Here is a 27,045-nt window from a genome sequence, read left to right as displayed (position 1 = left end):
ATCTAGTGGGGTTTCCTGCATGGCTCAGCAGTAAAAAATCTGCCTACAATGCAGGAGGCACAGGAGATGTGGTTTTGATCTCTAGGTAGGAAAGATACCCTGGAGAAGGAAACGGCAACCCAAGCCAATATTTTTGCTTGAAAAATCCCATAGAGGAGCCTGGTAGACAGCAGTCCAGAGGCTTGCAAAGAGTAGGACATGACTCAGTAACTGAGCATTAATATTTATCTAATAATGTTCACATTTTACCCCCATTCTTAAATAATAGCTTAAGTGGTTATTAAAATGATAGGTTAATAGGTATTTCCCCTCAGTACTTGAAGATATTATTCTATTGCTTCTAGCCTATCATTACTTATAATAATATTTCTGTAAATTATTGTTTTGTATAGATAGAATAAATCTTCTATATGCTTTCTTTTTTAAAGACAAGTATTGAGATTGAGGTATAATTTGCATACAGTAAATTATTATAATTAAAGTTTAGAGCATAAATCAATGAACTTTGAGACATACATAGTTATGGAAACACCATCACAATCAACATGGAGAATGTGTCTATTAATCCAAAAATTATTTTCATGTCCATTGAAGTCAATTTCCTGTTTCCTTTTCCTTCACCCACCTCAAGGATTATTTGACTTTTTGTTCCTTTATTTTGGCTTTTCCTGTATGACATATAAACAGAATCACTATATAGCTTATTTGTTTGTCTTCTTTCACTTAGCAGAAAATTTTTGAAATTCAATTATGCTGGTGCAAGTATCAATAGATCATTTATTTTTACTTACCAGTAGTATTTCAGTTGCATGGAAAAATCACTGTATGTTTATTTATCCCCTGGGTAATGGACATTTGAATTGTTTTAGCCACTGACAAGTGTAAATAAACTTGCTGTAAACATTATTCACCTAAGAGTCTTTGTGTAGATATATTTTTATATTTCATGGGTAAAATATATATATATATATATTTAATATATATTTTTAGTAGGTCTTTTTATAACTGTGTGTTTAACTAGATAACTATCAATGCTTCATAATATTTTTCAAGGGGCTTTATCATTTTGCATCCTCTCTAATATACAAGAACTCTTCTCTGAATTCTTTCTAGCACTTGATTAACAGATTATGTGTATGTGTATGAATGTGTGTGTGTGTGTGTGTATGTATTGCCCTTCAGTAGGTATAGAGTGCAAACCTATTGTGGTTTCAGTTTGCATTTCCTTAAGAATTAATGATTTTGAGCACATTTCATGAACTTATTTGCTAACAGTGTAGTTTCTGTTATAACGTGTCCTTTTAGATTTTTCATCCTTTATTTAATTGTGTTGTTTGTCTTTTATTGTTGACTTGTAAAAGTGCTTTATATATTCTAAATACAACCTTTTTATCATATAAGTGTTTTGCAAATATTGCTTCCAGTCTACGGTTTATCTTTTCATTTTCTTAGAAGTGTTTTATAAAGAGAATATTTTAGTTTTAATGAAGTTCAATTTATCATCTTTTTTCTTTTATGGTTTGTGCATTTTGTGTTCTATCTAGGAAACCTTTGCTTAATAGGCCACAAAATTTTATCCTATACTTTCTCCTAGTTGGTTTTATAGTTGTGACTCATGAATTTAGGTTTATGTTCCATTTCAAGTTAATTTCTGTTTATGATGTGAAGTAAAGGATAAAGTGTTTTTGTTTTTTCACTGTACAAATTCCCATTTGTTTAAGCACCACTTAGACTATCTTCTTCATTGAATTACTTTGGCATTTTCATAAAAAAATAAATTTGGTATATATATAAATACACATGTATGTGTGCTAAATTCTAGATTTATTCTATTGATGTATTATACATCTATCCTTATTTTAATTGTAAGCTATGTTGCTTGTTGTGAATTTATAGTCATATTTGTAATTAGGTAGTACAAATTTTCTAACTTTGTTCTTCTTTGTCAAAATTAATTATCTACTCTAGAAATCTGCAAAAGAATCGAATTTGAATTCTAAGCATAAGCTTCCCAAATCCCTAACTGACTGCCTGTGTATACTTGTTTTCCTTGAATCACAAATTCAAAGATTTTATTACAATATATAAAGAATTTGTGTAGTGAGCCAAGCTAGAAGTATAATTGTGTACTTCTCCATTCTCTGCTTCCATCAAGTAAATAGTACCTCAGCCAACTTTGATGAAATAAATGAGTATCAACACAAAACCATTTAAATATTCTCATGAGAAGTTTTATGGAAAAACTAAATAGAGACATTGCTTTGCCAACAAAGGTCCATCTAGTCAAGGCTATGGTTTTTCCAATGGTCATGTATGGATGTGAGAGTTGAACTGTGAAGAAAGCTGAATGCCGAAGAATTGATGCTTTTGAACTGTGGTGTTGGAGAAGACTCTTGAGAGTCCATTGGACTGCAAGGAGATCCAACCAGTTCATTCTAAAGGAGATTAGCCCTGGGTGTACATTGGAAGGAATGATGCTAAAGTTGAAACTCCAGTACTTTGGCCACCTCACGCGACAAGTTGACTTATTGGAAAAGACTGTGATGCTGGGAGCGATTGGGAGTAGGAGGAGAAGGGGACAACAGAGGATGAGATGGCTGGATGGCATCACTGACTCGATGGACATGAGTTTGAATGAACTCCAGGAGATGGTGATGGACAGGGAGGCCTGGCGTGCTGCAATTCATAGGGCTGCAAAGAGTCAGACATGACTGAGCAACTGAACTGAACTGAAATAGAATCTTAGAATTCAAAGCGGCCTGAGCTCATCTACTCCAGTTTTTACTCAGTGTAAAAATCCCCTCTTTGATATTTTAATAGATGATTTGGGAATTTGCTTAGAACATTTAATATTTTGTAACTTTTGTTGTTTTGTCGCTAAGTCCTGTCCAACTTTCTGTGATCCATGGACTGCAACACACCAAGCTTTCCTGTCTTTCACTCTCTCCTGGAGTTTGCTCAAACTCACATCCATTTAGTTAGTGATGCCATCTCACTATCTCATCCTTTGTAGCCCACTTCTCCTCCTGCCATCAATCTTTCCAAGCATCAGAGACTTTTCCAATGAGCAGCTTTTTGCATCAGGTGGCCAAAGTATTTGTAACAATGATTCCTCCATTTAAGTCAGCTCTAATTGTAGAAAAGCTCCACCTCTCACTTCCCTGGTGGCTCAGAGGGTAAAGTGTCTGCTTGCAATGCGGGAGACCTGGGTTTGATCCCTGGGTCAGGAAGATCCCCTGGAGAAGGAAATGGCAACCCACTCCAGTATTCTTGCCTGGAAAATCCCATGGACAGAGAAGCCTTGTAGGCTACAGTCCATGAGGTCACAAAGAGTTGGACACGACTGAGCGACTTCACTTTAACCATTTTATTTTAGTTAGAAAACTGCTTTTCTGAAATTTTCAACTTGTATCACTGTATGGAACAACTCTAATAATCCTTTTCCTAAATGACAGCTCTTAAAATGTTTGAAAGCAGCTATTACATCTCCAGTAATCTCCTTTTCAACCTCCTACAACTTTATTATATTTCTTTGTTTGCTAACTTTTCCTATTCCTACTCCATCTTTTCTGCATGTGCTCCAATTTGCTCAAATGAAACACTCAGAAGTAAACTCCAGCTGGAGTCAGATCAATGCAAAGTGCTTCTAAGAGTGGTGAAAAAACCTCATTTCTTCATTGGAATTGGATAGATTATTCAGAAAATGAGACTAACAAAATAAAAGCACCCTTAAGAGAAAGCGTTTCTCAGAGCAACTCTGCAATTTTCTCTGTGATGTAAACTTGGACTATTGTTTGTAACATTTTGGGGTACTTGGATTTGATCACAGTTTATTAATCATATTATTTTACTGATTCTCTGTAGCAATACCTTATAAGGTACATACACTCCAGTGCTCATAGCAGCATTGTTTACAATAGTCAAGATATGAAAGCAACCTAAGTGTCTATCAATAGACACATAAATAAAGAAGATGTGGTGTGTATGTATATATGTGTGCTCTGTCACTCAGTTATGTCTGACTGTAGCCCACCAGGCTCCTCTGTCCATGGAATTTTCCAGGCAAGTATACTGGAGTGGGTTGCCATTTCCTCCTTCAGGGGATCTTCCCCACCCAGGGATTGAACCTATGTCTCTTGCATTGGCAGGTGAATTCTTTACCACTGTGCCACCTGGGAAGCTCCATTTGTGTGTGTGTGTGTGTGTGTGTGTGTGTATATATATATATTTATATATATATAAATTAAATACAAATATATAAATATAATATACATATATAATAAATATATAAATATATAAAATAAAATATAAATAAATATATAAATAATGAATATATAAATATGTATATAAAATAATATGCACAATGGAATATTAGTCACCCATATTCCATAAAAATCCATATTCCATATAAAGGATACAGTCTTACCATTTGGGACAACTTGGATGGGCCTTGAGGGCATTGCTTCTGCTGCTAAGTCGCTTCAGTCGTGTCCGACTCTGTACGACCCCATAGACGGCGGCCCACCAGGCTCCCCCATCCCTGGGATTCTCCAGGCAAGAACACTGGAGTGGGTTGCCATTTCCTCCTCCAATGCATGAAAGTGGAAAGTGAAAGTGAAGTCGCTTAGTCGTGTCAGACTCTAGCGACCCCATGGACTGTAGCCCACCAGGCTCCTCCGTCCATGGGATTTTCCAGGCAAGAGTACTGGAGTGGGGTGCCATTGCCTTTTCCGTTGAGGGCATTATGCTAAGTAAAATAAGCCATATGGGAAAAGACAAATACCATATGATTTCACTCATATGTAGGCTATAAAAAAACAGAAAAAATAAGTGAACAAACCAAACAAAAGGAAGCATGTAAGTGCAGAGTACAAAGTAGTAGTTACCAGAAAGGAAGAGGTGGGTATGGAGGGAAGAATAGATAAAGCAGAAGAACTGTATGGTGAAAGATGGAAACTAACTTTTTGCTGGTGAGCATGTTGTATACAGAAGTAGAAATTAATGTTGTACACATGAAACTTATATAATGTTATAAACCAATATACCTCAATAAAAAAAAAATAACAAAAACAAGCAACTACTGGAACACAGATTCTCAGGATGGAGAATACACTGATGGGCGGGGGGATCTGAGAAGAGAGGGAACCTAGGATCACTGGGGCTCTGGAAGGTGGAAAACTCCCAGCATGTTGGAGAAAGTAGTATAGCAATAGGTGGTTGCACAGAGTCCTAAGGAGATGGTCCTGAGGCAAATTCAAAGCATCTCCTTTGATCTGTCTGATTGAACCCAAGTTGCAAATGTGAAAGATACCTCAGATCTTTGTATATATCATGCAGCCAAAGATGAGTCATCTCTACTTCATGCTTATAAGAGCCTGAAATGTATATACACTCATCGAGCAGGAATGAAATACATATTGCAGTCTTCATTAATACATTTTAAATTTGAATCTAAGTGAATAGCTTGGATTTGGTTAATTTTTAACCATTTGTCAATATCGTGGTTCATGAAATAAATGTATCTTGTTAGAGGAAAATGAAGTTATAATAGAAAAAGCCAGAAAGAAAAATACCAATACAGTATACTAACGCATATATATGGAATTTAGAAAGATGGTAACAATAACCCTGTATATGAGACAGCAAAAGAGACACTGATGCATAGAACAGTCTTGTGGACTCTGTGGGAGAGGGAGAGGGTGGGATGAATTGGGAGAATGGCATTGAAATATGTATAATATCATATATGAAACGAGTCGCCAGTCCAGGTTCAATGCACGATACTGGAAGCTTGGGGCTGGTGCACTGGGACGACCCAGAGGGATGGTATGGGGAGGGGGGAGGGAGGAAGGTTCAGGATGGGGAACACATGTATACCTGTGGCAGATTCATTTTGATATATTGCAAAACCAATACAATATTGTAAAGTTAAAAAAAATGAGTTAATAGCTTCTGAAATTTGCCACAGCAAATAATAAGCTAGATTTTAAAAGAATTACAGCTTAAACATACTGTCCTTGACAAGAGTTTGCTAAATCCTTTTTGTTACTTGGTTTCATTCTATGTTCTTAGAAAAACACTTAGGAAAACATCAGATAAATAGCCCTTCACAAGAAGATATGCTCACTCTTTACTAAACCCACAGTCATAAGCAGAAACTGAGAAATTCATTTAAAAATATTCTGAACTGCTTAAAATACAATCCTGTATTTCTTCATATTGACATTTCAAATTGTTAAGCTTAGACTTTTCCAAAGTTAAAGTAATCAACTGCTTGTTTCTTCTGTTTATAACCATGTACACACTTGCACTAAGTAATAACCTTTGTGTTGGAATGAAAGATTAAACACTCATTTAGTTTAACTTAGGTTCCATTTGTTTTCAATTAAGAAGAAAAAATCCTTTCAAGAACAATAGGTTATTTATATTTATGGTGCTTCATTTATAAAACCAAATAAGGTTTTGGTGTTTATAGTCATTAATGTTATTGAAATTAAATTGTAATAAATGAATGAGTTCAGTAAAAAATGAAAATAACTTAAGAGGTAAAAAATTTAGATGATATAATGGCAATCCACTCAAGTATTCTTGCTTGGAAAATCCCATGGATAGAGGAGGCTGGTGGGCTACATTCCATGGGGTCGCAAGAATCAGACACGAGTTAGCAACTAAACCACCACCACCATTATCCTATAGTTATAATCAAAAGTTGGAAGCAGTAAGAGTAAGAGTTTAAAAATATTGTAGGGAATTAGCTTCTTTTATTTAATTCATATTAGGCAAGTATCTTTGTTAAATTCTACATCATCCTCTATAGCACACACACACACACACACACACAACCCCCAATCCCCTACCCTCCCCACCAAGATGTGGATATTCTAGTCCCTGAAACCAGAACTTGACTGCATTACTTTAAATGGTAAAAGAGACTTTGCACATGCAATAAAGGTTAAGCACCTTGAGATAAAGATTATCCTGGATTATCTGGGTGAACTCTAATCATATGAGTCCTTTAAAGCAGGGAACTTTCTTGGGTGTAGTCAGAAAAAGATGGGACCAAAGAAAGAAAAATTAGAGATTCAACTTTATTGGCCTTAAAGATGGAGGAAGGGAGCTACAAGCCAAGAAATGCATGTTGCTCCTGCTGCTGCTAAGTCGCTTCAGTCGTGTCCAACTCTCTGTGACCCCATGGACTGCTGTCTACCAGGCTCCTCTGTCCATAGGATTTTCCAGGCAAGAGTACTGGAGTGGGTTGCCATTGCCTTCTCTGCAAGAAATGCATACAGCCTCTAGAAATGGAAAAAGACAAGGAAATGGATTCTTATCCAGAGCCTAGTAACACTTCAGTTTTAGTCCAATGAGACCTTTATCAGACTTATGACATATAGCACTGTAACATATAATTGTGTTGTTTTAAGCCACTAAATTCATGGTCATTTGTTATAGCAGCAATATAAAATTAATACAAGATACCATATTTCCAGCAGAAATCTCATTTTTAAAATTGGGACAAACTTTATAGGATCTTTAATCATTTGCATGCTCCTTAAAAGAAAAGCTATGACCAACCTAGACAGAATATTAAAAAGCAGAAACATTAATTTGCCAACAAAGGTCTGTCTTGTCAAAGCTATGGTTTTTCCAGTGGTCATGTATGGATGTGAGAGGTGGACTATAAAGAAAACTGAATGCCAAAGAATTGATGCTTTTGAACTGTGGTGTTGGAGAAGACTCTTGAGAGTCCCTTGGGCTGCAAGGAGATCCAACCAGTCCATCCTAAAGGAAATCAGTCCTGAATGTCCATTGGAAGGACTGATGCTGAAGCTGACACTCCAATACTTTGGTCACCTGATATGAAGAACTGACTCACTGGAAAAGACCCTGATGCTGGCAAAGATTGAAGGTGGGAGAAGGGGATGACAGAGGATGAGATGGATGGATGACATCACCAACATTATGGACATGAGTTTGAGTAAACTCCAGGAGTTGATGATGGACAGGGAAGCATGGCATGCTGCAGTGCATGGGGTTCAAAAGAGTCGGACACCACTGAGTGACTGGACTGAACTGAATCATTTGCACTATTCTGATGGAACTTGTTTAAGTGAGAGAAGAAAGCTATACTAGTTTTCACAAACTAGTACATTTTTCTTATTGTGTTTTAGAAAATCAAATATTTATGTAATCAGCACAAATATTCATTAACATGATAATCAAAACCCCTCAAATTACCATATGTAGCATGCCATGCACACTATTAAATTTCTCTGTGAGAAGATTCCACATATACAGTCCTAATCTAAACCAAATGCCCCTAGGAGACCAATCTCTTTTAAACAGAAAATTTTTCAGGAGATTGAAAAATGCATATTATAATTATAGGATCTTAATTTTCACTCAAAATATGGCAATTTCAGGCTCATGGATTCCAACTTTGGCAATTAACAAATGCATAGGAAAGGGAAAAGGGGCTACTAATGTTCTTTATTTTGTATAAAGAGACTTCAATAGCATCTAAAATATCACTTTTGTCTAAGTCTTTACTCTCTCTACATTTTGAATTTGGTATTGTGAACAAAATCATATTCTTGAAAAATCATTGCAGACAATGTTATTTAAGGGAGTCTTTCATAAACCACTCGAATTTTAGTTGCATAAGTTAATTCAAAGAATAAAACACTGGAAGTCAATGAATAAAACACTGCCATAAAAAATTAGGTTTAGGTTTAGGTTTAGGGTTAGGGTTAGAGATTCATCCAGGCAGAGATGATTGGAGATAAGTGGAGAAATAACTCCAGAAAGAATGAAGGGATGGAGCCAAAGCAAAAAGAATACCCAGCTGTGGATGTGACTGGTGATAGAAGCAAGGCCCGATGCTGTAAAGAGCAATATTGCATAGGAACCTGGAATGTCAGGTCCATGAATCAAGGCAAATTGGAAGTGGTCAAACAAGAGATGGCAAGAGTGAATGTCGACATTCTAGGAATCAGCGAACTGGAATGGACTGGAATGGGTGAATTTAACTCAGATGACCATTATATCTACTACTGTGGGCAGGAATCCCTCAGAAGAAATGGAGTAGCCATCATGGTCAACAAAAGAGTCCAAAATGCAGTACTTGGATACAATCTCAAAAACGACAGAATGATCTCTGTTCGTTTCCAAGGCAAACCTTTCAATATCACAGTAATCCAAGTCTATGCCCCAAACAGTAACGCTGAAGAAGCTGAAGTTGAATGGTTCTATGAAGACCTACAAGACCTTTTAGAACTAACACCCAAATAAGATGTCCTTTTCATTATAGGGGACTGGAATGCAAACGTAGGAAGTCAAGAAACACCTGAAGTAACAGGCAAATTTGGCCTTGGAATATGGAATGAAGCAGGGCAAAGACTAATAGAGTTTTGCCAAGAAAATGCACTGGTCATAGCAAACACCCTCTTCCAACAACACAAGAGAAGACTCTACACATGGACATCACCAGATGGACAACACCGAAATCAGATTGATTATATTCTTTGCAGCCAAAAATGGAGAAGCTCTATACAGTCAGCAAAAACAAGACCAGGAGCTGACTGTGGCTCAGACCATGAACTCCTTATTGCCAAATTCAGACTGAAATTGAAGAAAGTCGGGAAAACCACTAGACCATTCAGGTATGACCTAAATCAAATCCCTTATGATTATACAGTGGAAGTGAGAAATAGAATTAAGGGCCTAGATCTTATAGATAGAGTGCCTGATGAATTATGGAATGAGGTTCGTGACATTGTACAGGAGACAGGGATCAAGACCATCCCCATGGAAAAGAAATGCAAAAAAGCAAAATGGCTGTCTGGGGAGGCCTTACAAATAGCTGTGAAGAGAAGCGAAAAGCAAAGGAGAAAAGGAAAGATATAAGCATCTGAATGCAGAATTCCAAAGAATAGCAAGAAGAGATAAGAAAGCCTTCTTCAGCAATCATTGCAAAGAAATAGAGGAAATCAACAGAATGGGAAAGACTAGAGATCTCTTCAAGAAAATCAGAGATACCAAAGGAACATTTCATGCAAAGATGGGCTCAATAAAGGACGGAAATTGTATGGACCTAACAGAAGCAGAAGATATTAAGAAGAGATGGCAAGAATACACAGAAGAACTGTATGAAAAAGATTTTCATGACCCAGATAATCATGATGGTGTGATCACTCATCTAGAGCCAGACATCCCGGAATGTGAAGTCAAGTGGGCCTTAGAAAGCATCACTACAAATAAAGCTAGTGGAGGTGATGGAATTCCAGTTGAGCTATTCCAAATCTTGAAAGATGATGCTGTGAAAGTGCTGCACTCAATATGCCAACACATTTGGAAATGTCAGCAGAGGCCACAGAACTGGAAAAGGTCAGTTTTCATTCCAATCCCAAAGAAAGGCAATGCCAAAGAATGCTCAAACTACCACAGAATTGCATTCATCTCACACACTAGTAAAGTAATGCTCAAAATTCTCCAAGCCAGGCTTTAGCAATATGTGAACTGTGAATTTCCAGATGTTCAAGCTGGTTTTAGAAAAGGCAGAGAAATCAGAGATCAACATCCGCTGGATCATGGAAAAAGCAAGAGAGTTCCAGAAAAACATCTATTTCTGCTTTATTGACTATGCTAAAGCCTTTGACTGTGTGGATCATAATAAACTTTGGAAAATTCTGAAAGAGATGGGAATACCAGACCACCTGATCTGCCTCTTGAGAAATCTGTATGCAGGTCAGGAAGCATCAGTTAGAACTGGACGTGGCACAACAGACTGGTTCCAAATAGGAAAAGGAATACGTCAAGGCTGTATATTGTCACCCTGCTTATTTAACTTCTATGCAGAGTACATCATGAGAAATGCTGGATGGAAGAAACACAAGCTGGAATCAAGATTGCCAGGAGAAATATCAATAGCTTCTGATATGCAGATGACACCACCCTTATGGCAGAAAGTGAAGAGGAACTAAAAAGCCTCTTGATGAAAGTGAAAAGATCAGAGTGAAAAAGTTGACTTCAAGCTCAACATTCAGAAAATGAACATCATGGCATCTGGTCCCATCACTTCATGGGAAATAGATGGGGAAACAGTGGAAACAGTGTCAGACTTATTTTTCTGTGCTCCAAAATCACTGCAGATGGTGACTGCAGCCATGAAATTAAAAGACGCTTACTCCTTGGAAAATCCCATGGACGGAGGAGCCTGGTAGGCTGCAGTCCATGGGGTCGCTGAGGGTCGGACACTGAGCGACTTCACTTTCACTTTTCACTTTCATGCATTGGAGAAGGAAATGGCAACCCACTCCAGTGTTCTTGTCTGGAGAATCCCAGGGACAGGGGAGCCTGGTGGGCTGCCGGCTATGGGGTCGCACAGAGTTGGACATGACTGAAGCGACTTAGCAGCAGCAGTAGCAGCCCCAGCACTCTTGGAAGGAAAGTTATGACCAACCTAGATAGCATATTCAAAAGCAGAGACATTGCCAACAAAGGTTTGTCTAGTCAAGGCTATGGTTTTTCCTGTGGTCATGTATGGATGTGAGAGTTGGACTGTGAAGAAGGCTGAGCGCTGAAGAATTGATGCTTTTGAACTGCTGTGTTGGAGAAGACTCTTGAGAGTCCCTTGGACTGCAAGGAGATCCAACCAGTCCATTCTGAAGGAGATCAGCCCTGGGATTTCTTTGGAAGGACTGATGCTAAAGCTGAAACTCCAGTACTTTGTTCACCTCATGCGAAGAGTTGACTCATTGGAAATGACTCTGATGCTGGGAGGGATTGGGGGCAAGAGGAGAAGGGGACGACAGAGGATGAGATGGCTGGATGGCATCACTGACTCGATGGACGTGAGTCTCAGTGAACTCCGGGAGTTGGTGATGGACAGGGAGGCCTGGCATGCTGTGATTCATGGGGTCGCAAAGAGTCGGACACGACTGAGTGACTGATCTGATCTGATTTTAAAATCAATAACTTAAATGCATATGGATAAAAATCTTACACATGATCCAAAAGTAACTGCCCCTGATACAATTAATCTGATATAGGCATGTAGAAAGTACAATTGTTTAACATCACTAAGGACAGTTTTTCACAACATTGAAGTACCAAAATTTTTTTAAAAACCTACTTTAGTATTAGGCAAACATTATAAAAATTAAACTTTAAGTAATTTTCATGTAGTGTTCAAACCATGGAAATTTATGATTCAAAGTCATATAACTAACTGAGATTTAAAGAAAATGTGAAAAACATATGCCTGTCAATGTATATCTGTATTCATTCATTGATAGATAGAAATATGTAAATAAAGTTTCAGATATGTTGATATAAATATATAGCTTATAATCACAAAATGCAGGAATTGACACATGTGCTGTCTTTCTTAAATATCATCCATCTTCTTTAATTTTGTTTTCCATTTTTATATAGAAAACAATTTTATTACATGTTATTTAATTAATATTAAGATATTTGTGAATAACATTAAAATACTCGTCTATATTTTTCATCAATTGATAATTTTGGTGAGTGCATAATAAGTATTTGTATCTCTAAAAGATGCAAAATGACTTTTAAATAACATATTTATCTTTTTAAAATCAGGATCTCCCCCATTTTGCTCTGTTTCTGTGCATTTTACCCATGACATATATAATTATAAAGGAGAGTGTTCAGTTACTAGGTCATGTCCAACTCTTTGTTATCCCATGGACTGTAGCATGCCAGGCTCCTCTGTCCTCCACTCTCTCCTGGAGTTTGCTCAAATTCATATCCATTGAGTTGGTGATGCCATCCAACCATCTTATCCTCTGTTGCCCCCTTCTTCTCCTTCCCTCAATCTTTCCCAGCATCAGGGCCATTTCCAATGAGTCCACTCTTCACATCAGGTGGCCCAAGTATTGGAGCTTCATCTTCAGCTCCCAATGAATATTCAGGATTGATTTCCTTTAAGATGGACTGGTTTGATCCTCTTGGTGTTTAAGGGACTCTCAAGAGTCTTCAACAGTACCACGATTTGAAAGCATCAATTCTTCATCACTCAGCCTTCTTTATGGTCCACTCTCTTATCTGTACATGACTACTGGTAAAACCATAGCTTTGACTATATGGGCCTTTGTCGGCAAACTGATGTCTCTGCTTTTAATATGCTATCTAGGTTGGTCATAGCTTTCCTTTTTTTTTTTTTTATTTATTTATTATTAAATTTTATTTTATTTTTAAACTTTACATAATTGTATTAGTTTTGCCAAATATCAAAATGAATCCGCCACAGGTATATATGTGTTCCCCATCCTGAACCTCCCCCCCTCCCCATTCCATCCTTGCAAGGAACAAGCTTATTTAAATTTCATGGCTACAGTCACTATGCACACTGATTTTGGAGCCCAACAAAATAAAATCTGTGATGCCATAATCTTAGTTTTTTAATATTGTGTTTTTAGCCAGCTTTTTCACTCTCCTCTTTCACCCTCACCAAAGGGTCTTTAATTCTCTTCATTTTCTGCCACTAGAATGGTATCATCTGCATATGTGAGGTTGTTGATATTTCTTCTGGCAATCTTGAACTTAGGTTATGATAAGCAAGGTAACAATATACAGCCTTGTACTCTTTTCACAGTTTTGTCCAGTCAGTTGTTCTGGGTTTGGTTCTAACTGTTGCTTCTTGACCTGCATACAGATTTCTCAGGAGACAGGTAAGGTAGTCTGGTACTTCAATCTCTAAGAATTTTCTGAGCTTTGTTGTGATCCATACAAAGGTTTTAGTGTAGTCAGTGAAGCAGAAGTGGATTTTTTCTGGAACTCTCTTGCTTTCTCCATGCTCCAACAAATGTTGGCTATTTGATCTCTGGTTCCTTTGCCTGTTCTAAACTCAGCTTGTACATCTGGAAGTTCTTGGTTTACATGCTGCTGAAGCATAGCTTGAAGGATTTTGAGCATAACCTTCCTGGTATGTGAAATGAGCACAATTGTATGGTAGTTTGAACATTCTGTGTCATTGCCTTTCTTTGGGACTGGAATGAAAACTGATCTTTTCCAATTGTAGCCACTGTCTGGTTTTCCAAATTTGCTGGCTTATTGAATGCAGTACTTTAACAGCATCATCTTTTAGGATTTGAAATAGCTCAGCTGGAATTCTGTCACCTCCACTCACTATCTTTGTTTGCAGTAATGTTTCCTAAAACCCACTTGACTTCACATTCCAGGATATCTGGCTCTAGGAGAGTGACCACACCATCATGATTATCTTGGTTATTAAGACTTTTTTGTGTAGTTCTTCTGTGTATTCTTGCCGTCTCTTCTTAATCTCTTCTTCTGTTAGGTCCTTACTGTTTTCTGTCCTTTATTGTTCCCATCTTTGCATGAAATATTCCCTTGATAGCTCCAGTTTTATTGTAGAGATCTCTAGTCTTTCTCACTCTATTGTTTTTCTTTCTTTCTTTCTTTCTTTTTTTTTTTTTTTTTGACTTATTTATTGTTCATTTAAGAAGGCCTTCTTTTCTCTTCTTTATATTCTTTGGAACTCTGCATTCAGTTGGATATATCTTTCTTTTTGCCCCTTGCTTTTCACTTCTCTTCTTTCCTAAGCTATTTGTAAAGCCTCTTCAGGCAATCACTTTGCCTTTTTGCATTTCTTTTTCTTTGCGAAGGTTTTGGTCAGTTCCTCCCGTACAATGTTATGAATCTCTTTCCATAGTTCTTCAGGTACTCTGTCTACCAGATCCAATCCTTGAATCTCTTTGTCTCCTTTACTATATAATCATAAGGAATTTGGATTAGGTTATACCTGAATAGTCTAGTGGTTTTCCCTACTTTCTTCAATTTAAGTCTGAATTTGGCAATAAGGAATTCATGATCTGAGCCACAGTCAGCTCCTGGTCTTGTTTTTGCTGACTGTATAAAGCGTCTCCATCTTTGGCTGCAATGAATATAATCAATGTGATTTCAATATTGACCATCTGGTGATGTCCAGGTGTAGAGTCTTCTCTTGTGTTGCTGGAAGATGGTGTTTGCTATGACCAGTGCATTCTCTTGGCAAAACTCTCTTAGACTTTGCCCTGCTTCATTCTGTACTCCAAAGCCAAACTTGCCTATTACTCCAGGTATCTCCTGGCTTCCCACTTTTGCATTCCATTCCCCAGTAATGAAGAAGACATCTTTTTTGATGTTAGTTCTAGAAACTGTTGTAGGTCCTTCACAGAGATGTTCAATTTCAGCTTCTTCAGAGTCAGTATTTGGGGCATAGAGTTGGATAACTGGATGTTGAATGGTTTGCTTTGGAAAGGAGACCAGATCATTCTGTTATTTTGGGGGTTACATCCAAGTACTGAATTTTGGACTCTTTTGTTGACTATGAGGGCTAATCCATTTCTTTTAAGAGATCCTTCACAGTAGTAGATGTAATGGTCATCTGAATTAAATATGCCCATTCTCATCCATTTTAGTTCACTGATTACTAAGATGTCACGGAGAAGGCAATGGCAACCCACTCCATTACTCTTGCCTGGCAAATCCCATGGACAGAGGAGCCTGGTAGGCTGCAGTCCATGGGGTCACTAGGAGTCGGACACGACTGAGTGACTTCACTTTCACTTTTCACTTTCATGCATTGGAGAAGGATATGGCAACCCACTCCAGTGTTCTTGCCTGGAGAATCCCAGGGACGGGGGAGCCTGGTGGGCTGCCATCTACGGGGTCACACAGAGTCAGACACGACTGAAGTGACTTAGCAGCAGCAGCAGCGAGATGTCAATATTCAATCTTGCCATCTCCTGCTTGACCACATCCAATTTACCTTGATTCATGGACCTAATATTCCAGAAATAGCAGGAAAGGGGAGAAAATGGAGGGAATGGCAGGAAAGGGGGAAAACAAAGATCCCTCAAAAGTCAAAGACCAAATCCCTTGCATATAACTTTGTCCTTATACTATGACATTTTGAAGAATTTATAACTAGTGTATAAGCTTAGACTTTCGATAAATGATTGCCTGTATTTTTTATCTTTCTATTTAAAATTTATCCTGTAATTAACCTCCTCAAAACTTCTTCTGAGAATGCCAAGAACACATATATTAGTTGTCTCAATATTAAATGAAGCTTTCCAAACATTATTTTGAGTCCTTAGGCACCATGTATGTGTGTGTGCCAAGTCACTTCAGTTGTGTCTGACTCTTTGCAACCCTAGGATCATAGCCTTCCAGGCTCCTCTGTCTGTGGGATTCTCCAGGCAAGAATACTGGAGTGAGTTGCCATGCCCTCCTCTAAGTGGTACTTCCTGACCCAGGGATCAAGCCTGCACTGGCAGGCAAATTCTTTATGACAGTACCACCTGGAAGCCCCTTAAAGGCTATAACCTAAAAATAATAGCCCAAATTTCTGTTCTGTCATTATTTGATAAATCTGCCTTTCAAAATGTTGGTAGTCAGAATTAATTGATAAATAATGTTCACATTAAAATGCTTAAAGAAAATAATTATTTGTTTTCTGCTAGCAGCGTTTTAACTTTTTCCTTTCTTTAAAAAAAATAACCCCTGGATAAGTTCAAGTTACTTTGGGGCTATAAGAGCAAGACACAGGCTAAGCAATTTAATAAAAGCAATGCAAAAGAAAACAAAAATAGAGTGAGTCAACTGTCTTTATGAAAAAAAAAATAAAAAGAAAAAAACTGCAATCTTGCCTAGTGAAAAAGACTTAAATTCTTGAAAACAATCAGGGGATAAACCTCCCCCTTCTCTGGTAAAAGACTTAGTATTAATATCATTGCTTTTTTTTTTTTTTTCCTCAAAAACTTTATTCCTATATTAGGGCTTAAAAAACTGTATGTTAAAATTTCAAGAGACAATTCAAAAACATCAAAACTTATTATGCAGATGAACAAGTAGGCAGAGCACCAAAGTAATGTGTCTTTCCTTGAAGATGGTATTTAAACTCAGTAAATTGGAGAGTTAATTGTTTTACCTTTAATTTATTTTACAGATGATCATACTGTTATTTGAAGTGCTGAGAAACATCCTCAGGCCTACAAAATTATTACAAGCCGCAACTATTTTTTTGTATTCAGTTCAGCTAGTTCAGTTGCTCAGTCATGTCCGACTCTTTGGGACCCCATGAATCGCAGCACGCCAGGCCTCCCTGTCCATCATCAACTCCTGGAGTTCACTCAGACTCACGTCCATCGAGTCAGTGATGCCATCCAGCCATCTCATCCTCTGTTGTCCCCTTCTCCTCCTACCCGCAGTCCCTCCCAGCATCAGAGTCTTTTCCAATGAGTCAACTCTTTGCATGAGGTGAACAAAGTACTGGAGTTTCAGCTTTAGCATCAGTCCTTCCAAAGAAATCCCAGGGCTGATCTCCTTCAGAATGGACTGGTTGGATCTCCTTGCAGTCCAAGGGACTCTCAAGAGTCTTCTCCAACACCACAGTTCAAAAACATCAATTCTTTGGCTCTCAGCCTTCTTCACAGTCCAACTCTCACATCCATACACGACCACAGGAAAAACCATAGCCTTGACTAGACAGACCTTTGTTGGCAAAGTAATGTCTCTGCTTTTGAATATACTATCTATGTTGGTCATAACTTTCCTTCCAAGGAGTAAGCGCCTTTTAATTTCATGGCTGGAGTCACAATCGGCAGTGATTTTGGAGCCCAGAAAAATAAATTCTGACACTGTTTCCACTGTTTCCCCATCTATTTCCCATGAAGTGATGGGACAGGATGCCATGATCTTAGTCTTCTGAATGTTGAGCTTGAAGCCAACTTTTTCACTCTGCTCTTTTCACTTTCATCAAGAGGCTTTTTAGTGACTTCTCACTTTCTGCCATATGGGTGGTGTCATCTGCATATCTGAGTTTATTGATATTTCTCCCGGCAATCTTGATTCCAGCTTGTGTTTCTTCCATCCAGCATTTCTCATGATGTACTCTGCATGTAAGTTAAATAAACAGGGTGACAATATATAGCCTTGATGTACTCCTTTTCCTATCTGGAACCAGTCTGTTGTCCCATGTCCAGTTCTAACTGTTGCTTCCTGACCTGCATACAGATTTCTCAAGAGGCAGGTCAGGTGGTCTGGTATTCCCATCTCTTGAAGAAATTTCCACAGTTTATTGTGATCCACCCAGTCAAAGGCTGTGGCATAGTCAATAAAGCAGAAATAGGTGTTTTTCTGGAACTCTCTTGCTTTTTCCATGATCCAGCGGATGTTGGCAATTAATCCCTAGTTCCTATGCCTTTTATAAATCCAGCTTGAACATCAGGAAGTTCACAGTTCACATATTGCTGAAGCCTGGGTTGGAGAATTTTGAGCATTACTTTACTAGCATGTGAGATGAGTGCACTTGTGCGGTAGTTTGAGCATTCTTTGGCATTGCCTTTCTTTGTGATTGGAATGAAATCTGACCTTTTCCAGTCCTGTGGCCACTGCTGAGTTTTCCAAATTTGCTGGCATATTGAGTGCAGCACTTTCACAGCATCATCTTTCAGGATTTGAAATAACTCAACTGGAATTCCATCACCTCCACTAGCTTTGTTTGTAGTGATGCTTTCTGAGGCCCACTTGACTTCACATTCCAGGATGTCTGGCTCTAGATGAGTGATCACACCATCGTGATTATCTAGGTCGTGAAGATCCTTTTTGTACAGTTGTGTATTCTTGCCACCTCTTCTTGATATCTTCAGCTCTTGTTGGGTCCATACCATTTCTGTCCTTTATCGAGCCTATCTCTGCATGAAATGTACCCTTGGTATCTCTAATTTTCTTGAAGAGATCTCTAGTCTTTCCCATTCTGTTGTTTTCCTCTATTTCTTTGCATTGATTGCTGAAGAAGGCTTTCTTATCTCTTCTTACTATTCTTTGGAACTCTGCATTCAGGTGCTTATATTTTTCCTTTTCTCCTTTGCTTTTCGTTTCTCTTCGTTTCACAGCTATTTGTAAGGCCTCCCCGGACAGCCATTTTGCTTTTTGACATTTTTTTTCCATGGAGATGGTCTTGATCCCTGTCTCCTGTACAATGTCACAAACCTCGTTCCATAGTTCATCAGGCAGTCTATCTATCAGATCTAGTCCCTTAAATCTATTTCTCACTTCCACTGTATAATCATAAGAGATTTGATTTAGGTCATACCTGAATGGTCTAGTGGTTTTCCCTACTTTCTTCAGTTTAAGAAATTTCAATTCAGTTCAAGAAACACTTGGAGTAAGAGACAAATTTGGCCTTGGTATACAGAATGAAGCAGGGCAAAGACTAATAAAGTTTTGCCAAAAAAATGCACTGGTCATAACAAACACCCTCTTCCAACAACACAAGAGAAGACTCTACACATGGACATCACCAGATGGTCAACACTGAAATCAGATTGATTATATTCTTTGCAGCCAAAGATGGAGAAGCTCTATACAGTCAGCAAAAATAAGACCAGGAGCTGACTGTGGCTCAGATCATGAACTCCTTATTTTTTTTTGTATTAAGTCTATTTAATTGCAGAACTTATATAATCACAATTTCATACTGTCTTTCTGAATGTGATTCAACAGCATGTGCTTATAATAGAACTGCAGCAGCAGGCATAGAAAAGAAGAAATGGTTGAGTGCAAATGGCATAAAAAGGGACTAGTCAACATCTATTATTAATTGAGTTGAAGGGAGCATTAGATGATATGTCCATGAAAATTTCAAAATTTTCCAAATTAGTTAAATAGAAGAAAAGTAGTGACTAATGACAGAAATAGTGAAATCTGAAAGAAAATTTGTGAAAAAATAAATATGAGTTTGTTTTCACTTATATTGAATTTAGAATGACAGTGGTTCTCCAGGTCTCAACAGATGGCCCTTCAACTGAAGATACAGTCCAGCTTATTTGTGGATTTTCTCTATAAATTAAGGGTATGATATTTAATGAGCTATCTGATAATATGCTGTGTTTTCACAGAGAGAATCTGCAGTTACAGGAGGATAGCAGAAGTGAATAAAACTTTCAGTCATTCCATATCTCTCCTCACCTCCTAACACAGCTAGTTTTTCCCTTTGGTGGCACTTTGTCCTCTTTACTATGAAACTTCAGTACCTTTTATGAAAAGAAAACTTTCTTCAAAACCAGTAACTTCATCTTTGACTTCTACTTGAATATAGTTATATAAATCATCATATGTTTCCCCCCAAATCATTGGATAACTGTCATCTTCAACCTTTGTGTTATAAAGAATTGCCATTCATCTGCTACCCTTACACTAAAAGCAGCTCTTGGGTTAAATTTTCTCATCCCATCTTTTATGTCTTTGTTAGTTCAAATTTTTCTGTAATGTAGATTTGGTGCATGTTTCATCAGAGAGTATCCAATTTTAGTAAATTCATTTAGTGTGAAAAGGTTACTATTTTACACTCAGTCATCTATGAAATGTAATTATTCTGGCTATGTACCCCACCAAAAGCAAAATTGCCAGTTAGTGTGATAAACCATGGTATGATCTTAGAACAGAGAAGATAAAATCAAATGAAGCCTATTTTCACAGAAACATCTCAAGGACAACTTTTGATGTCTTAATGCATACAACCTCAGTCATCTGTATTGATTTTCTCCTTTAACTGATTTATTCAATCATCTGTATTTTGAAATAGTATCTAATGTATACCATCCTGTAAATAATTATTTTCTGGTTAAAAAAACAATAACATAATGCTCATGACTTTCTCTGTGGTGTAAGCATAGGGAATATGAAGATGCAATACATTGCAACTCTGTGAAGTGGATTTGTGACTTCTCTGTGAAATGATGTGCTTTGTGAAGTACTTTTCTGGAGTGATGTTATGGATGGAGACACACACACACACACACATACATATATATATATATATATATACACACACACAATTGTGTGATGCTGACCTAAAACCTACAATTCTGGTGTCCACACATTAGTTTTTGTTTTTTTTTTCTCATTTGTGCTTATCTTTATTACTTTATTATTTTACAGTGAGCACATATCATTCAAAAAAAACAAAGCTATATAAACCCGCATTTTATTATTTTACAGCAGATGTTTTTATAAAAACATATTCCTGACCCAGGGATCAACCCTGGGTCTTCTACATTGCAGGATGATTCTTTATCATCTGAGCCACCAGGGAAGCCCAATAGGAAAACCATATAAAGCATGTATAGTGTGTTCGCAAAAACTGTTCTTATAGTGCATTCTTTTTAGACGTGCTAAACAGTAGTTGAGGTTTGTGGTCCAAATTTATTGCCCTAAACTTTAATGTAGTCATCTGAATTACATGTTTAATTAAGATGATATTATTGGTAGCTTGACCTAGTAGATACTAATATTAGATATTTGGTAATGTGACCGTACATTAGCAACTTTACGAACCTTTTTGTTTTCTGTCTAGTATTTGTGGATAATCCTTGTAAGAGGGAATTAAACTGATGTTTATAAAAACACTGCAGACTGTTTAAGATCATATCAGGTTGCAGCGACTTTGTAGTGTACACAGTTAATCATAAGAAACCCCGTGTTTGATATCAACTTACTGTTATCATGAAATCACCTTTGATCTTATCCTTCTGTCAAGGTTGGAAAGTGTTATCTTCACTGTCTTGTTTTATGATTATTTTCATCACTTGGAGTATAACTAGAGGAAATTAATATATACCATGTTTATTTTTCCTGAGCATCAATTGTCAGAATTTGCTTTTGATTCTGCAAGGACTCCTAAGGAAAGACCTCCTAGCGGATGCCCAAGAGCATATCTTGGTTAACTTATGATCACAGTCCCATCTGATGAAAATAGAAAATCTTATGTCAAAATCTATATTAAAATACTGAGTTCTAAAATAGGTTCTCACAGAGGGAAAAAATGAATTTTATCAGCCAATTCCTTTTTATCTCCTGTAACTCATTGTTCAAAGTTCATCCTCTGGATGCTAACATCCATACAATTTCAAGCCACATCATTCAGCCATTTTTGGTAGCTTCTAGGAGAGCTAGAATCCATTTGTCAGCAGTAGTGGCTTCTACAACACAAGTCATGAGCACAGAGCAGTCAGCGAGAAGGGAAAAACCAGTAGCACCCTGCCTACCTTGAGCTCACTTTTAGGTAACCTGCTCAGTCTAGTAGTGCATTTGTGTACATACCAAGCATATCTTTTAGAATTTTATGTTTCGCAAGTGACCAGGAAGTCTGTGGAATTTTGTTAAGAGGTGGGTGGTATAAAGCATGAGATCAGGCACTATTTAGTATTTCTGTGATTATGGGAGTAGCTGTCGTACTGTTTTCTACAAGCAAGGCAAGCACTGCAGCAAGGCTGGCACTTCATGAAAGTGATGTTGAAACTCTGTTTCTCCAAAGAAATAGAAATCTTCTCATGGTCAACTATAAGAGTGTGGTTATTATCGTGTTCCTGTGTTCAGTTGTTTCAGTTGTGTTTGACTGTTTGTGACCCCATGGACCGTAGCCCTACAGATCCCTCTGACCATGGAATTTTCCTGGTAAGAATACTGGAGTGGGTTACCATGCCCTCCTCCAGGGGATCCTCCTGAATCAAGGATTGAAACTGCATCTCTTGCATTGCAGGTGGATTCTTTAATACTGAACCAGGGATATCAGCAAAAAATTAGAACTCTTTGGCCAATTGATGTACTTAGATGCTCAGTCATGTCCAGCTCTTTTGGACCTCATGGTCTGTAGCCAACCAGGCTCCTCTATCCATGGGGATTTTCCAAGGAATAATACTGGAGTGGATTGCCATGCTCTTCTCCAGGGAATCTTCCCAACTCAGGGATCGAACCCAGGTCTCCCACATTGCAGATGGATTCTTTACCATCTGAGCCACCAAGGGAGTCCAAGTGAATCTAAAGAAGTGTACACATTGAGTTCAACTTTGGTAATATGAAGGGTGAATGGGAAGACTTGCACAAAACTTGTGTGAAAGGAGAGTCAAAATTTAGGAAATCACATCGCACATATATATTTTGTAGGTAGACTCCACTTAATGTGGACAGGTGACTGGAAAGGGAAAGAAAATTTCCTATAATTTCTTTGTTTGAACAACTACATAACATGAATTACTGAGACCAAGATGGTGGGAAATATGAACAACTTCTCTTAAGCAAAACGTGTTTGAGAGTCTTGTGGTATTTATAGTGGAAGAATAAGGACAAAAGTGGAGTGGTATTTTGAAGTGAAATTTAACAAAGAAGTGTTTTATATCATATTATATTTGTTTTGCTAAAGGCTATGGAGTTACAATATAAATAGTCTGAATGCTGTTGGGAAGTTGAGTAATGAGCTCTGACGAGAGGCATTAAGGCATGGCTCACTTCCAAAGAAAGCTTGAGTCTGAAAGCCAGATTCAGGCTTTATTGGTCATGTGCACAGTACTCTTGCCTGGCAAATCCCATGGATAGAGCAGCCTGGTAGGCTGCAGTCCATGGGGTTGCTAGAGTCAGACACGACTGAGTGACTTCACTTTCACTTTTCACTTTCATGCATTGGAGAAGAAATGGCAACCCACTTCAGTGTTCTTGCCTGGAGAATCCCAGGGACGGTGGAGCCTGGTGGGCTGCCGTCTATGGGGTCGCACAGAGTCGGACACGACTGAAGCAACTTAGCAGAAGCAGCAGCAGCACATAAATAAGTAGTTTAACTTGTCTAAGCTCCAAGGGAAAGCCAGATTTAAGACAGAACAAAAGGAGTGTATTCTGGTAAGAGATTGAAGATATAAATGATTTTATTGATGACAGAAGGCGGGCATACTTTAGGAGCAGATAAGGGTGTGGATTAAGATCAAAAAAGATGAATATGAGCCATTTTGGATTTTAAGAGATGAAAAACAGTCTAGAAAACCTGCCTAGGGGTATAAACAAATATAGAACCTATCATTTAAAAAAATAGGGTAAACATCATAATGAGATTAACGATGATGGCTTCAAGGCATGAGGTTGTGTGTGTCCTGGTAATAAAGGGGATTGATGAGGCTATTGCCTTGAGCTTTCCAAAATCTGTGGCACTCCCTGTTTCCATCTCTTTGACTTAAAGCTCATAATTTGGATCCACTACGTAATAATCTATATTTTTTCATTGGTGGTTTTGATCACTTAGGGACTTGGGGTAAGTTTTTGCTGTTTTTCTTACTCCTCCCCCATGACTTTTTTTTGGGGGGGGGATATGAAAGTTTATTACTATTGTGCTTTCATCATCAAAACTTATGATCTTGGTCTTTCCTTCCTACCTTTGTATAAGCCTGAAAGAGAGCCTTTGGCTACTTTGACAATCTTAAAGGGGACTCTAGGAATGTTACCAAGAGCATGGCCATTGTGACCAAATCCAGCAACCAAAGCTTCATCGTTTCCTCAATAAAATTCAAACAACCATCATTGGGTACAAAGCCTGTGATTTTTTTTTTTTTTTTTTCCCATTCTTAACTGAAACCTGATACACTTTTTGGTGGCAGAATTTGGCTCTTTGACTTCAACCCCTACTTTTTAAGCACAATTTCTTTGGTATGAGAAGTGCCTGTAAAATGTTGTCCTTCAGGGCTGTGCCAAAATGGGCTTTCTAGAGCTGTTTATCATGCCATTTGTGGTCTCCCTGGTAGCTATGGACCTCCCTGGCAGTATGACTGGCAGTATGACTGTATGACATTTGCGCATCCTGCTGGCACCATGGGCCTGAGTGAAAGAGAGAAACAACAGAGGAAGGACCACAAGCCACCACCCCCTCTTGATTTTTTAAGGTGACTTTACTATGGGAGATATATATATATATATATATATGTATATATTAGATGGTATAATGATAAATGCAGTGTTGCTTTATTAACATCTTGGCCAGCTCCTGGTGGCTCTTCAAGTTGGAGTTTTATACTGAACTGTGTGACTTGGGCCCAACTGAATGTCTTGCTGCTGCTGCTGCTGCTGAGTCTCTTCAGTTGTGTCCGACTCTGTGCAACCCCATGGACGGCAGCCTACCAGGCTTCTCCGTCCATGGGATTCTCCAGGCAAGAACACTGGAGTGGGTTGCCATTTCCTTCTCCAATGCATGAAAGTGGAAAGTGAAAATGAAGTCGCTCAGTCGTGTCCGACCCTTAGCGACCCCATGGACTGTAGCCTACCAGGCTCTTCCATCCATGGGATTTTCCAGGCAAGAGTGCTGGAGTGGGGTGCCATTGCCTTCTCCAACTGAATGTCTTAGTCAACAGCAGAAACATGAAGAAGAGAGAACATCTGTATTCTAATCTGCAAGCACTGTAACCCCACCTAACACTAAACATAAACTAATGGAGGTTTAGGGTTCCAAAAAATGAGGAGCTAGGGAGGGGTATGAGCTGACAGTTTGAGTTGTAGGCAGGAGTGTTCCCTATGAATGGGAAGAAACAGAAATGTTGAGAGAATGGAATGAAAGTTGCAACACCCCTACATCATCCATTCTTGTGGTTTCAACAAGCATTGATATATTAACATCATCAAATCTAAATATCCAATGCTGCATTACTCCTGAGATTAAAATCACTATATGCAAGTATCCACAAGGACACTCATGTAGGTGTATAAAGGGGCTTTCATACTGTGTCCAAAATGTAATATACCATCTTTCTACCAAGCTGGTATTCCTCCAATCATAACCATTTCATCAAATGACAGCACTAATCAACTACTTCTTCAAGCCACAAGCCAACCATCTACCTCTCCCTCCAAATCACCACATATGAACAATTACAAAAGCTTCAGGTGACATTTCATGGGTATATTGTGATTCTTTTTTTGCACTAATTTCCAATTTTACTTCTACTATTAATCCATTCTTCACAGAATTCTAATTGATATCTCCCTTATTTTTTTATTTTTTATTACTTATATTCATTTTATTTAACTACTGATTCCATTTTTCACCTAGTTGTGAAGGTAATTTTCTTAAAACACCCAATCTAAGTTCACCATTTCTGTTTTTCAGTTCCCTCATTGACTTTCAATTGTTTTTATAATCAATTACAAAAGCATTATTATTGCTTAGATAACCTTTCATTGTTTGACTTCTGCTTACATTTCCTCAATCATAAATTATTTATTCAGTCAACTAAGAATTGTGTACCCATTATATGTCAAAGACTATATTGAGTCTTTTGGACACATAGTGAAAAATACAGACAAAAGATTTCTGCTGTTTTATCAGTTCAGTTCAGTTCAGTTGCTCAGTCGTGTCTGACTCTTTGTGACCCCATGGACTGCAGCATGCCAGGCTTCCCTGTCCATCACCAACACCTGGAGCTTGTTCAAACTCATGTCCATTGAGTTGGTGATGCCATCCAACCATCTCATTCTCTGTCATCCCCTTCTCCTCCTGCCTTCAATCTTCCCTAGCTTAAGGGTCTTTTCCAATGAGTCAGTTTTTCATATCAGGTGGCCAAAGTATTGGAGTTTCAGCTTCAGCATCAGTCCTTCCAACGAACATTCAGGACTGATTTCCTTTAGGATTGATGGGTTTGATGTCCTTCCAGTCCAAGGTACTCTCAAGAGTTCTTCTCCAACACCACAGTTCAAAAGCATCAATTCTTTGGTGCTAAGCTTTCTTTATAGTCCAACTCTCATATTCATACATGACTACTGAAAAAACCATAGCTTTGACTAGAGAGATGGACTTTTGTTGGCAAAGTAATGTCTTTGCTGTTTTATATGCTGTCTAGGTTCGTCATAGTTTTTCTTCCAAGGAGCAAGCATCTTTTAATTTCATGGCTGCAGTCGCCATCTGTAGTGATTTTGGAGCCCAAGAAAATAAAGTCTGTCACTGTTCCCATTGTTTCCCCATCTATTTGCCATGAAGTGATGGGATCACTGGCCATCATCTTCATTTTTTGAATGTTGAGTTTTAAGCAAACTTTTTCACTCTCCTCTTTCACTTTCATCAAGAGGCTCTTTAGTTCTCCTTCTCTGTCTGCCATATGGGTGGTATCATCTGAACGTCTGAGGCTATGGCTATTTCTCCCGGCAATCTTGCTTCACAATTTAACTACCAAATAAGTGCTTCCAGATTTGTCTTTTATATGTCTA

At 38.0% G+C, this 27,045-nt stretch overlaps 1 pseudogene; it reads right to left on the bottom strand.

The window, feature by feature from the left end:
- Window positions 1-24,145: 24,145 nt before the first annotated feature.
- Window positions 24,146-24,726, bottom strand: LOC102396409 (annotated as a pseudogene).
- Between the last annotated feature and the right edge of the window lie 2,319 nt (window positions 24,727-27,045).

The sequence above is a fragment of the Bubalus bubalis genome, chromosome 2, assembly GCF_019923935.1.
Source record: "Bubalus bubalis isolate 160015118507 breed Murrah chromosome 2, NDDB_SH_1, whole genome shotgun sequence".
Taxonomy (NCBI): Eukaryota; Metazoa; Chordata; class Mammalia; order Artiodactyla; family Bovidae; genus Bubalus; species Bubalus bubalis.
Note: the sequence above shows the minus strand (reverse complement) of the source record. Positions and strands in the feature narration are given on the sequence as shown.